Source organism: Aotus nancymaae, unplaced genomic scaffold, assembly GCF_030222135.1.
Source record: "Aotus nancymaae isolate 86718 unplaced genomic scaffold, 86718_ANA_hifiasm-v0.15.2.pri h1tg000049l, whole genome shotgun sequence".
Lineage (NCBI taxonomy): Eukaryota > Metazoa > Chordata > Mammalia > Primates > Aotidae > Aotus > Aotus nancymaae.
The window spans coordinates 10,246,058-10,258,666 of record NW_026988463.1 but is presented as its reverse complement, the minus strand read 5'-3'; the positions used below and the strand labels follow the sequence as shown (position 1 = coordinate 10,258,666).

The 12,609-nt window shown below is 43.5% G+C and overlaps 1 protein-coding gene across 3 annotated transcripts in view; it reads right to left on the bottom strand.

The window, feature by feature from the left end:
- The window catches only part of ATF7IP2 (activating transcription factor 7 interacting protein 2), a 130,166-nt gene extending 119,298 nt beyond the window's left edge, over positions 1-10,868 (bottom strand). For all 3 annotated transcript variants that reach the window (XM_064362450.1, XM_064362451.1, XM_012448295.3), the window contains exon 1: positions 10,563-10,868. The gene's annotated coding sequence lies outside the window, so the exon portion shown is untranslated. The remainder of the gene's footprint in view (positions 1-10,562) is intronic.
- Between the last annotated feature and the right edge of the window lie 1,741 nt (positions 10,869-12,609).

Genomic DNA, 12,609 nt, shown 5'->3' with positions numbered 1-12,609 from the left:
GAACTTGTTAATTGCTCTCACTCAGGCCCTCCGATGGGGTAAGAATAAATGCATCAACATTTACACTGACAGTAGGTACGCCTTTGCAACTTTTCATGTTCATGGAACTATTTACCAAGAGCACAGACTTCTCACCTCGGCTGGAAAAACTATCAAAAACGAAAAAGAAATCCTGGCCTTACTCGAGGCCATTTGGCTCCCCCTGCAGGTGTCTATAATCCACTGCAAAGGACATAAAAGGAAAATACGGCTGTTGTGGAGGGAACCAAAGGGCTGACTCCACTGCTGGAGAGGCAGCCCACCTTCTGGTCACCCCTTTAACTCTCTTACCCACTGTATCCTTCCCACAGCCTGATTTACCCAATCATCCAGTCTACTCTCTGGAAGAAGAAAAGTAAGCATCAGATCTTCTGGCCAGAAAAAACAGGGATGGATGATGGGTTCTCCCGGATTCAAGAATTTTCCTGCCTCAGACCCTTGGAAAGGCCTTGGTCGTTCGCCTCCATTCTTCCACTCATCTAGGGGGAATAAAACTGGCCCAGCTTTTAAGAAGCCGGTTTAAAATTCCCCACCTTCAAGACTTGACTAACCTTGTAGCCTCCTGATGCACGGCTGTGCGGAGGTAAACGCCAGACAAGGCCCAAAACCTGAACTGGGCTGCCATCTTTGAGGATGCAGCCCAGAAGAAAGATGGGAAATAGACTTTACTGAAATAAAGCCACACCAGGCAGGATATAAGTATCTCCTGGTGATGCTGGACACTTTTTCTGGATGGACTGAGGTATTTGCCACCAGAAATGAGACTGCCTCTACGGTGGTTAAATTCTTGCTCAATGAAATCATCCCTCGACATGGGCGGCCATTCACCATAGGGTCTGATAACAGGCCAGCCTTCACCTTGTCCATAGGTCATCAGTCAGGAAGGCATTGAACATTCAATGGAATCCATTGTGCCTATCCACCCCAGAACTCTGGACAGGTGGAACACATGAATCAGACCTTAAAAAGTACTCTTACAAAACTGATCTTGGAAACCAGTGAGGGTTGGACAAAACTCCTTCCTTCAGCCCTCCTTAGAGTAAGATGCACTCCCTATAAAGCTAGGTTCTCTCCTTTAGAAATCATGTATGGAAGGGCACCTCCTATACTACCCAGGTTACAGGATGCCCATCTGGCAGAAATACCCCAGGCAAATCTCTTACAGTACTTGCAGTCTCTCCAACAGGTTCAGGGCATCATCCAGCCACTTGTTCAGGGAGCACACCCAAATCCAGTTCCTCATCTGGCTGGGACCTGCCACCCCTTCCGTCCTGGTGACCTGGTGTATGTCAGAAAGTTCCAGAAAGAAGGACTCACCCCTGCCTGGAAAGGGCCTCACACCATCATCCTCACCACCCCGACAGCCCTGAAGGTTGACGGAATTCCTGCTTGGATCCACCACTCCCGCATCAAGAAGGCCAGTAAACATCAAGAAGAAACATGGGTCTCACAGCCTGGCCCAGGCCCGTTAAAGTTGCACCTAAGTCGGGTAGAACCCCCCCAGATAATTCCTATTATCCTCTTCTCCATCTGTCTGTTTCCTCTAGTCATGCCCTCTACTCTTTTCTCCTTACTGACTTCAGAAATGGTCGCGTGCTCGCAAATACCTCCTGGGAAGAAGTTACTTCCAACCAGGTCCTTCTTAAATTTGATATGTGTTACTTTGTTCCCCAATTCGTACTCCCCAAGCCAGGATTCAACACATGAGGAAAGGCTCTGCCTCCAGGGGTGCTCTCGACCTTGCCGAAGGATTCGGACACAGGTACACCACATGTGGAGAATCAGGCGAGGCTGAACAAAGGCTCTAGTCAATTGACTTCTACCTGTGTCCAGGAGACCATCCTGATGTTGAATGCCAACAGAGTTATAAATTCTGCCCTTGCTGGTCTTGTGTTACCCTGGCAACCTATCCTGGGGGACCAAGGATAGACCAATCCTCCACTCTGTCTATCGTTCATGGGTCTTGCCCTTGGTGGTGTTATAAGGGAGAACTGCAACCCTATTGTCTTAACCATCCACGGCCCCAATTTAGCTCATTGGTATTACAGCATGTCCTGGGGATTTAGATTGCATATGACAGGTTTTGACCTTGGATCCATGTTCATAATCCAAAAGGGCTTCCAAAAAAGGCTTCTAGTCCCCTGGCACCCACCTAAGCAAATCGGTCCCCTAACTAATCTGGGTGACCCCATGTTTTGTCTACACCCTAACCAAGTCAGCTTGGTCAGCTCACCCAAATCAGCCAGCTCAACAACCCCATCACCAGTCCTAGCTTCCCCATCCCAGCTTCAAAGCGAGCATCTCCAACCCAGCCTAACGTCCATACTAAAAGGAGCACATCTCCTCCTTAATAACACCCAGCCTCAATTGGCTCAGGATTGCTGGCTGGGCCTGAAGGCAAAACCCCCACACCATATTGGAGTAGGAGTTGTGGCCCCTCTCAACTCCAGTCCTCTGACCTGCCAGATGCTCCCCTGTTTCCTTATGCTAGGGGATGTTGCTGGAAACACCACCTGCCTAATCAGCAATGGGTATAAACTATCTAATTCTCCTTTTCAGGCTACCTGTAACCAGTCTCTACTTACTACCTTAAACATTTCAGTCTCCTACCAAGCACCCAACAATACTTGGTTGGCCTGCACTTCAGGCCTCACCCGCTGCATCAGTGGGACTGAACCTGGACCTGTCCTGTGTGTGTTGGTCCATGTGCTTCCCAGGTCTATGTGTACAGTGGACCAGAAGGAGGACACCTCCTCACTCCTCCGGGACTACACTCCAGGTCTCATTGAGGTGTCCCCCTCATTGTACCCGTCCTAGCTGGTCTCAGTGTAGTTGGATCAGTGGCCATTGGCACTGCAGCCCTGGTCCAGGGAGAAACTGGACTAGTGTCTCTAACTCAACAAGTAGACTCTGATTTAAGAAACATCCAGTCTGACATAAAGATGTTACATGCCCAAGTAGGATCCTTAGCTGAGGCAGTTCTCCAGAATAGCCGAGGCTTAGATCTAGTATTCCTCTCCCAAGGAGGTTTATGTGCAGCACTGGGAGAAAGCTGTTGTTTTTATGCTAACAACTCCAGGGTCATAAAAGACACCCTCCAAAAGGTCCAGGACAATTTAGATAGACGTCAACGAGAATGAGAGAGGAATGCCTCATGGTTCCAAAGCATGTGTAACTGGAGCCCATGGTTAACTACTTTAGTAACTGGGTTAATGGGACCTCTTCTCCTTCTCCTGTTAGGCTTAATCTTTGGACCCTGTCTATTAAACTGGCTCCTTACTTTGATAAGGCAGCACATAAATTCTATTAAACTCATGTATCTCAGGAGCCATTATAACCCCCTTGTTGTAACTGAGGAGGCAATGCTTTGACTCCCCAAAAACACAAGTGGAGAATGTAATAACCTACCCTGGGCTAGCATCACTGACTCCATCTTAGCTGCAAACTCCAACCTGGCTTCCCCCTCCTTACCACAGCCCCTTTGGGTGCATAATTGGGTCATGCTGCACTTAGAAGCATTGAAGGTACTGTTCTTAACACTTGTCACCATTGTAACCGCATCTTGTTTAGCATACCTCCCCCGTTATTGTAAGAAAAAGGTTTCCCTTTGATCATTGTGTTGAAGGAGCCTGATTACCCCTGTTTCCCTTTGAAAATTGTGTAGAAGGAGGCTGGGCACCCCACTTCTTGGTAATTGTATGGAAAACACCTTTGCCCACAGCCCCTTCCTCTAACCTGCTTCTCTGCTTCTATAAAATTCTGCTTCAGCGAGGTATTCCCTCCCCTACCTAAATCAAGGTATAAAAGATAAGCCCCTTCCTTGGGGCTGAGAGAACTTTGAGCACTAGCTGTCTCTTGGTCGCTGGCTAATAAAAAGGACTCTTAATTTGGAACTCAGTGTGTGGCGCATTCCTTCTAAATCACTTGGTTATTACAAAATAAATTCAAAAGCTAACAGAAGACAAGAAATAACTAAGATCAGAGCAGAACTGAAGGAGATAGAGACAGAAAAGTCCCTTCAAAAAATCAATAAATCCACGAGCTGGTTTTTTGAAAAGATCAACAGGATAGACCACTAGCCAGAATAATAAAAAAGAAAAGAGAGAATAATCAAATAAACAATAAAAAATAATAAAATGATTAAGTGGATATCACCACCGATCCCACAGAAATACAAACTACCATTGGAGATTACTACAAACATGGCTAAGCAAATAAACCAGTAAATCTAGAAGAAATACATAAATTCCTAGAAAGTTACACCCTCTCAAGACTAAACCAAGAAGTCGAATCTCTGAATAGACCAATAACAAGGTCTGAAATTGGGAAGCAATTAATAGCCTACCAACCAAAAAAAGTGCAGGACTAGATGGGTTCACAGCCGAATTCTACCAGAGGTACAAAGAGGAGCTGGTACCATTCCTTCTGAAACGATTCCAAACAATACAAAAAGAAGGAGTCCTCCATAACTCATTTTATGAGACCAACATCATCCTTGTACCAAAACCTAGCAGAGATACAACTGAAAAAGAGAATTTTAGGCCAATATCCATGATGAACATTAATGTGAAAATCCTCAATAAAATATTGACAAACTGAATCCAACAGCACATCAAAAAGCTTATCCATCACAATTAAGTTGGCTTCATCCCTGGGATGCAAGTCTGGTTCAATATGCAAATCTATAAATGTAATCCATCACATAAACAGAACCAAACACAAAAACCACATGATTATCTGAATAGATGCAGAGAAGGCCTTTGACAAAATTCAACAGTCCTTTATGCTAAAAACTTTCAATAAATTAGGTATCAATGGAATGTATCTCAAAATAATAAGAGCTATTTACGACAAACCCACAGCCAATATCATATTGAATGGGCAAAACTAGAAGCATCCCTTTGAAAACTGGCACAAGACTTGCTGGGCTCGGTGGCTCATGCCTGTAATCCCAGCACTTTGGGAAGCTGAGGTGGGGGGATCACGAGGTCAGAAGTTCGAAATCAGCCTGCCCATCATGGTGAATCCCTGTCTCTACTAAAAATACAAAAATTAGCTGGGTGTGGTCGCATGCGCCTGCAATCCAGCTACTCAGGAGGTTGAGGCAGGAGAATCTCTTGAACCTGGGAGGCAGAGGTTGTGGTGAGCCAAGATCTTGCCACTGCACTACACCCTGGGTGGCAGAGCGAGGCTTCATCTCAAAAAAAAAGAAAAAAGAAAAAAAAAGAAACCTGGCACAAGACAAGGATGCCCTCTCTTGCCACTCCTATTCAACATAGTATTGGAAGTTCTGGCCAGGGCAATCAGGCAAGAGAAAGAAATAATGGTATTCAATTAGGAAAAGAGAAAGTCAAATTGTCTCCATTTGCAGACAACTTGATTGTATATTTAGAAGACTTCATCGTCTCAGGCCAAAATCTCCTTAAGCTGATAAGCAACTCCAGCAAAGTCTCAGGATACAAAATCAATGTGCAAAAAATCGCAAGCATTTCTATACACCAATAACAGACAGAGAACCAAATCATGAATGAACTCCCATTCACAATTGCTACAAAGAGAATAAAATACCTAGGAATGCAACTAACAAGGGATGTGAAGGACCTCTTCAAGGAGAACTACAAACCACTGCTCAAGGAAATAAGAGAGGACAAAAACAGATGGAAAAACATTCCATGCTATGGTTAGGAAGAATCAATATTGTGAAAATAGCCATGCTGCCCAAAGTAATTTATAGATTCAATGCTACCCCCATCAAGCTATCATTGACTTTCTTCACAGAACTGAAAAAAAAAGTTTAAACTTCATATGGAACCAAAAAAGAGCCTGCATAGCCAAGACAATCCTTAGCAAAAACAAAACAAAAAACAACAACAACAAAAATAACCCAAAGCTGGAGGCATCACACTACCTGACTTCAAACTATACCACAATGCTACAGTAATCAAAACAGCAATGGTATTGGTACCAAAACAGAGATATAGACCAATGGAACAGAACAGAGTCCTCAGAAACAATGCCACACATCTACAACCATCTGATCTTTGGCAAACCTGACAAAAACAAGCAATGGAGAAAGGATTTCCTATTTAATAAATGGTGTTTGGAAAACTGGCTAGCCATGTGCAGAAAGCAGAAACTGGATCCCTTCCTTACACCTTATACAAAAATTAACTCCAGATGGATTAAAGATTTAAACATAAGACCTAACACCATAAAAACCCTAGAAGAAAACCTAGGGAAAACCATTCAGGACATAGGCATAGGCAAGGACTTCATGACTAAAACACCAAAAGCAATAGCAACAAAAGCCAAAATAGACAAATAGGACCTAATCAAACTCCACAGCTTCTGCACAGCAAAAGAAACTATCATTAGAGTGAACCAACAACCAACAGAATGGGAAAAAATTTTTGCAGTCTCCCCATCTGACAAAGGCCTAATATCCAGAATCTACAAAGAACTTAAATAAATTTACAAAAAAAACCCAACCCCATCAAAAGGTGGGTGAAAGATATGAACAGACACTTCGCAAAAGAAGACATTCATGCAGCCAACAAACATATGAAAGAAAGCGCATCATCACTGGTCATTAGAGAAATGCAAATCAAAACCACACTGAGATACCATCTCACACCTGTTAGAATGGCGATCATTAAAAAATCAGGAGACAACAGATACTGGAAAGGATGTGGAGAAATAGGAATGCTTTTATACACTGGTGGGAGTGTAAATTAGTCCAACCATTGTGGAAGACAGTGTAGTGACTCCTCAAGGATCTAGAAATAGACATTCCATTTGATATACCCAAAGGATTATAAATCATGCTATTATAAAGATACATGCACACATATGTTTATTGTGGCACTGTTCACAATAGCAAAGACTTGGAACCAACCCAAATGCCCATCAATGATAGACTGGATAAAGAAAATGTGGCACATATACACCATGGAAGACTATGCAGCCATAAAAAAGGATGAGTTCATGACCTTTGCAGGGACTTGGATGAAGCTGGAAACAATCATTCTCAGCAAACTGACACAAGAACAGAAAACCAAACACCACATGTTCTAATAAGTGGGAGTTGAACAACAAGAACACATGAGCACAGGGAGGGGAATATCACACACCAGGGCCTGTCTGGGGGTGTGGAGGCTAGGGGAGGGATAGCAGGGAGTGGGGGCAGTGGGGAGGATAGCATTAGGAGAAATACCTAATGTAGATGACTGGGTGATGGATGCAGCAAACCACCATGGCACGTGTATACCTATGTAACAAACCTGCACATTCTGCACATGTACCCCAGAAATTATAACAAATAAATTTTAAAAAAAGAATTCAAGAAAACACATAGCATTAAGAACACAATAGGAGTTATATTAATTCTCAACACAGCACATCTATATTACAGTGTTTTTACCTGTATTATTCCATGACAACAAGGTGCTGTGTGAAAAAATATTTTTCTGTGTTAACTTGTATTACAATTACTAATAATGCCTCTTTGATTGCTATAACATAAATGTAGTTAACATACATACTTTCTTAATAATTTAAGGATTATCAATAATTACATTTTATTTAATTAACCATGTTACCAGTATTTAATAATTACTTAATTTATGGAATACATTTTCACAATTAAAATAAAATATTAATATTAAGGATTATAAAATATAATCCTTAAGTACTTTGTTTCTTAAGGATAAAATAATGTTTGTGTGTTTAGTAAGAAGAATAAAAACTCAGAATAAGTTGCTTGGGCAGCTAGAATTTTATTTTTGTCAATAGGAAGTATAAAATACCAAAAAACTATAAGACAAGAATTGGATCTAATTTAGAATAAATATCTTATGATATAACAAAACAACAACAAAAAAAGAATCAATTTGGTGCTGGGTGCAGTGGCTCATGCCTGTAATCCCAACAACACTTTGGGAGGCCAAGACGGGCAGATTACCTGAGGTCAGGAGTTCGAGACCAGCCTGACCAACATGGAGAAACCCTGTCTCTACTAAAAATACAAAATTAGGTGGGCATGGGGGCACATGCCTGTAATCCCAGCTACTCAGGAGGCTGAGGGAGGAGAACTGTTGAACCTGGGACGTGGAGGTTGCAATGAGCCGAGACTGAGTCATTACACTCCAGCTTGGGCAACACAAGTGAAACCCTGTCTCAAAAAAAAAAAAAAAAATCAATCAGGGCTGGTGTGGTGGCTCACACCTGTAATCCCAGCACTTTGGGAGGCTGAGACAGGTGGATCACTTGATGTCAGGAGTTCGAGACCAACCTGGCCAACATGGTGAAACCCTGTCTCTACTAAAAATATAAAATCTAGCCAGGCATTGTGGCACATGCCTGTAATCCCAGCTACTTGGGAGGCTAAGGCAGGAGAATCACTTGAACCCCGGGGGGCAGGGTGGAGGTTACAGTGAGCCAAGATAGAGCCACTGCACTCTAGCCTGGGAAACAGAGGGAGACTCCATCTAGAAAAATACCCCAAAAAACAAAATAAAAATAAAAAAAAAAAACAGGCCAGGCGTCATGGCTCATGCCTGTAATCCCAGCACATTGGGATGCTGAGGCAGATCACCTGAGTTCGAGAGTTCAAGACCAACCTGACCAACATGGAGAAACCCCATCTCTACTAAAAATACAAAAATTGACCAGGTGTGGTGATGAATGCCTGTAATCCCAGCTACTCAGGAGTCTGAGGCAGGAGAATCATTTTGAACCTGGGAGGTCGAGGTTGCAGCAAGCCAAGGTTGTGCCACTGTACTCCACCCTGGGTAAGACTCTGTCTCAAAAAAGAGAAATCAATCTGTTTCTAAGTAAAAATATGTGCATGTCATATATTGGATAAGGGAATCATATATAAAATATACAAGGAACTCAAACTACTCAATAACAAGAAAACAAGAAATCCAATTTAAAAATAGGCAAAGGACTTAAATAGACATCTTTCAAAAGAAGAAATACAGAGGCTGGGCACAGTGGCTTATACCTGTAATCTCAGCACTTTGGGAGGTAGAGGCAGGCAGATCACTTGAGGTCAGGAGTTCAAGAATAGCTTGGGCAACATGGCAAAACCCTGTCTCAACCAAAATTATAAAAAATTAGCCAAGCATGGTGGCATGCCCTTGTGGTCCCAGCTACTCAGGAAGCTGAGGTGGGAGGATCACGTGAGCCCAGGAGGCAGAGGTTGCAGTGAGCTGAGATTGCACCACCACGCTGAAGCGTGGACAACATAGCAAGATCCCTTCACACATACACACACACACACACACACACACACACACACACTATATATATATATATATATAAATAGATATGAGATGGAAGGCCTGTGTGAAAATCTTGTTGAAGAAAATTTCCTGAGTGCCTAATTTCCTGAGTGCCTAAATTAGCTGCCTCAACTACCTTATCTGCTTTTGTGCTTGTGTTCATCTGCTTCCTGCTTACTAGCCAAAAAGCCCCCTGCAAAATTGCCTAAAATCTTAAGTTACCTCTCCTGCCCCTAACCTATAAAAGCTGTGTACTGACTCAGGCTGGGGTCCAGACCTTTGGATATGAACCCCTCTGGGCCCGCCTGTGTAATAAGCTGCGTTCCTCTGACCCTCTGAGTGCTGTTTGGGTTTCTTGTCAGGCGAAATTCCTCCAGAACAGATACACATATACACACACATATATATGCACGTATGTATACACATACACACATATATATATATAATGGCCAACAGATATATGAAAAAATTCTCAACATCTCTAATCACCAGAGAAATGCAAATTCAAAACACAATGAGATATCACCTCACACCTGTTAAATTGCCTATTGTTAAAAAGATTAAAGACAAAAAGTTTTGTCAAGAATGTGGAGAAAAGGGAACTCATATATACTATTGGTGGTACTGTAAATTAGTAGAGCCATTTTGGAAAACAGGATGGAGTTTCCTCCAGAAACTAAAGCTAGAATTACCATATGATCCAGCAATCTTACTGCTGGCTATATACCCAAAAGAAATGAAAACAGTATGCCAAACAGATGTCTGCACTCTCATGTTTCTTGGGAGCATTATTCACAATAGCTGATATACAGAGCAAACCTAAATGTCTAAAAGTACATGGATGGATTTATTTTTCTGTTTTGAGGTGGAGTCTTGCTCTGTCTCCCAGGCTGGAGTGCAGCGATGTGATCTTGGCTCACTGCAACCTCTGCCTCCTGGGTTCAAGCGATTCTCCTGCCTCAGCCTCCCAAGTAGCTGGGATTACAGGCATGTGCCACCAAGCCTGACTAATTTTCTATTTTTAGTAGAGATAGGGTTTCTCCACATTGGTCAGGCTGGTCTCGAACTCCTGACCTCAGGTGATCTGCTCACCTCAGCCTCCCAAAGTGCTGGTATTACAGGCGCGAGCCACAGCGCCCAGCCGGGACCCCTTTCTGGTAACATATTCATTTCTTAGAGCAACCATAACAAATTACTACAAATAGGGTGACTTGAAAAAACAAAAATGTATTCTCTTACCGTTTAGAAGGCTTGGAGTCAAAATTCAGGGTGTCGGTCACACCCTGCTTGCTCTGAAGGCCTCAGGGGAGGATCCCTCCTGCCTCTTCTAGAATGGTAGCTTCAGGTTGTCCTTGGCGTTCCTGGACCTGCATCTGCATCACTCCAAAGCCTCTGCCTCTCCATTCTCTCTGCTTCTCCATGCCTCCTTGTGGCCTTCTTATAAGGATACCAGGGCTGCGGCCAAGGCACTTGGCCACTTAAATGTTTGCTGAAAAATCACTCAGATGAGGTAGATTGATTAGTGGGAGAAAAGGCTCACGCCTGTAATCCCAGCACTTTGGGAGGCTGAAGTGGGCAGATCATCTGAGGTCGGGAGTTTGAGACCAACCTGACCAGCCTGACCAACATGGAGTAACCCCATCTCTACTAAAAATACAAATGTAGCCGGGCGTGGTGGCGAATGCCTGTAATCCCAGCTACTGGGGAGGCTGAGGCAGGAGAATTGCTTGAATCTGGGAGGAGGTTGCAGTGAGCCAAGATCGTACCATTGCACTCCAGTCTGGGCAACAAGAATGAAACTCTGACTCAAAAAAAAATTTGTTTAACACATATACACGGGAGCTTTCTTGTTTTGTTTCTATTTTTGAGATGAAATTTCACTCTTGTTGCCCAGGCTGGAGTGCCATAGCACAATCTCGGCTCACTGCAACCTCTTTCTCCTGGTTTCAGGAGATTACCCTGCCTCAGCCTACTGAGCAACTGTAATTACGGGTGCATGCTACCATGCCCAGCTAATTTTTGTATTTTTAGTAGAGACAGTGTTTCACTAGGTTGTCCAGGCTGGTCTCAAACTCCTGGCCTCAGGTGATCCACCTGCCTCAGCCTCCCAAAGTGCTGGGATTACAGGCATCAGCCATCACTCCTGGCCTTACACTGGAGCTTTCAAAATGAAGATTTGACATCCCAGTGAAATAAAAAGGCTTCTATTCCATCTTGAGTTTACAGAGAGAATGGGAGCTTAGCTCTCAGTTAAACAGGTGACGGGAAGGAGGAGATGAGAATTCGATGGAAGTGGTCACTAAGAATTAGTGAATCCACGAGCAGAGACTAACGTGTAAGTAGTTCTCTTTATAATTTAATTGATTTCTGGTGACAGTCATTATACTCAGGTGTGGTTAAATTATTAGTGTTAACGGGAGAGAAAGAAAACACAACTGTTCTCCATCATGGGTCTAGATCTTAGGCAGATGGAGGAACTTCAGCTTCTATGGAAGAGACCGTGGGGGAGTTGGGCTGTTACAGGACAGGAGTCCTGAACCAGACCCCAAGAGACGGTTCTTAGATCTCATGCAAGAAAGAATTCAGGGCAAGTCCATGGTGTATCTCCCTCTGTCACCCAGGCTGGAGTGCAGTGGAGTGATCTTGGTTCACTGCAACCTCCACCTCCCAGTTTCAAGCGATTCACCTGCATCAGCCTCCCAAATAACTGGGATTACAGGGACATGCCACCACATCTGGCTAATTAAAAAAAAAATGTTTTTAGTAGAGATGGGTTTTTACCAAGTGGGCCAGGCTGGTCTTGAACTCCCGACCTCAAGTGATCTGCCTGCCTCGGACTCCCATAGTGGTGGTATTTCTGGCATGAGCCACCATACCTAGCCCTATATAGTTTTTAAAATAGAATATTTATTTTTTTTGAGACAGAGTCTTGCTCTGTTGCCCAGGGTGGAGTACAGTGGCTTGATCTTAGCTTACAGTAACCTCTGCCTCCCAGGTTCAAACGATTCTCGTGCTTCAGCCTCCTGAGTAGCTGAGACTACAGGTGCCTGCCACCACACCCAGCTAATTTTTGTATTTTAGTAGAGAAGGAGTTTCACTGTGTTGGCCAGGCTGGTTTCAAACTCCTGATCTCAGAGTGATCCACCCGTCTCAGCTTCCCAAAGTGCTGGGATTACAGGCATGAGCCACTGTGCCTGGCCAAAATAGGGGAATTTTATTACAAGTTATACCTCCTTAAAGTTGATTTTTAAAAGGAAGTTTCTCTACGTACCACAAGTAAACACAA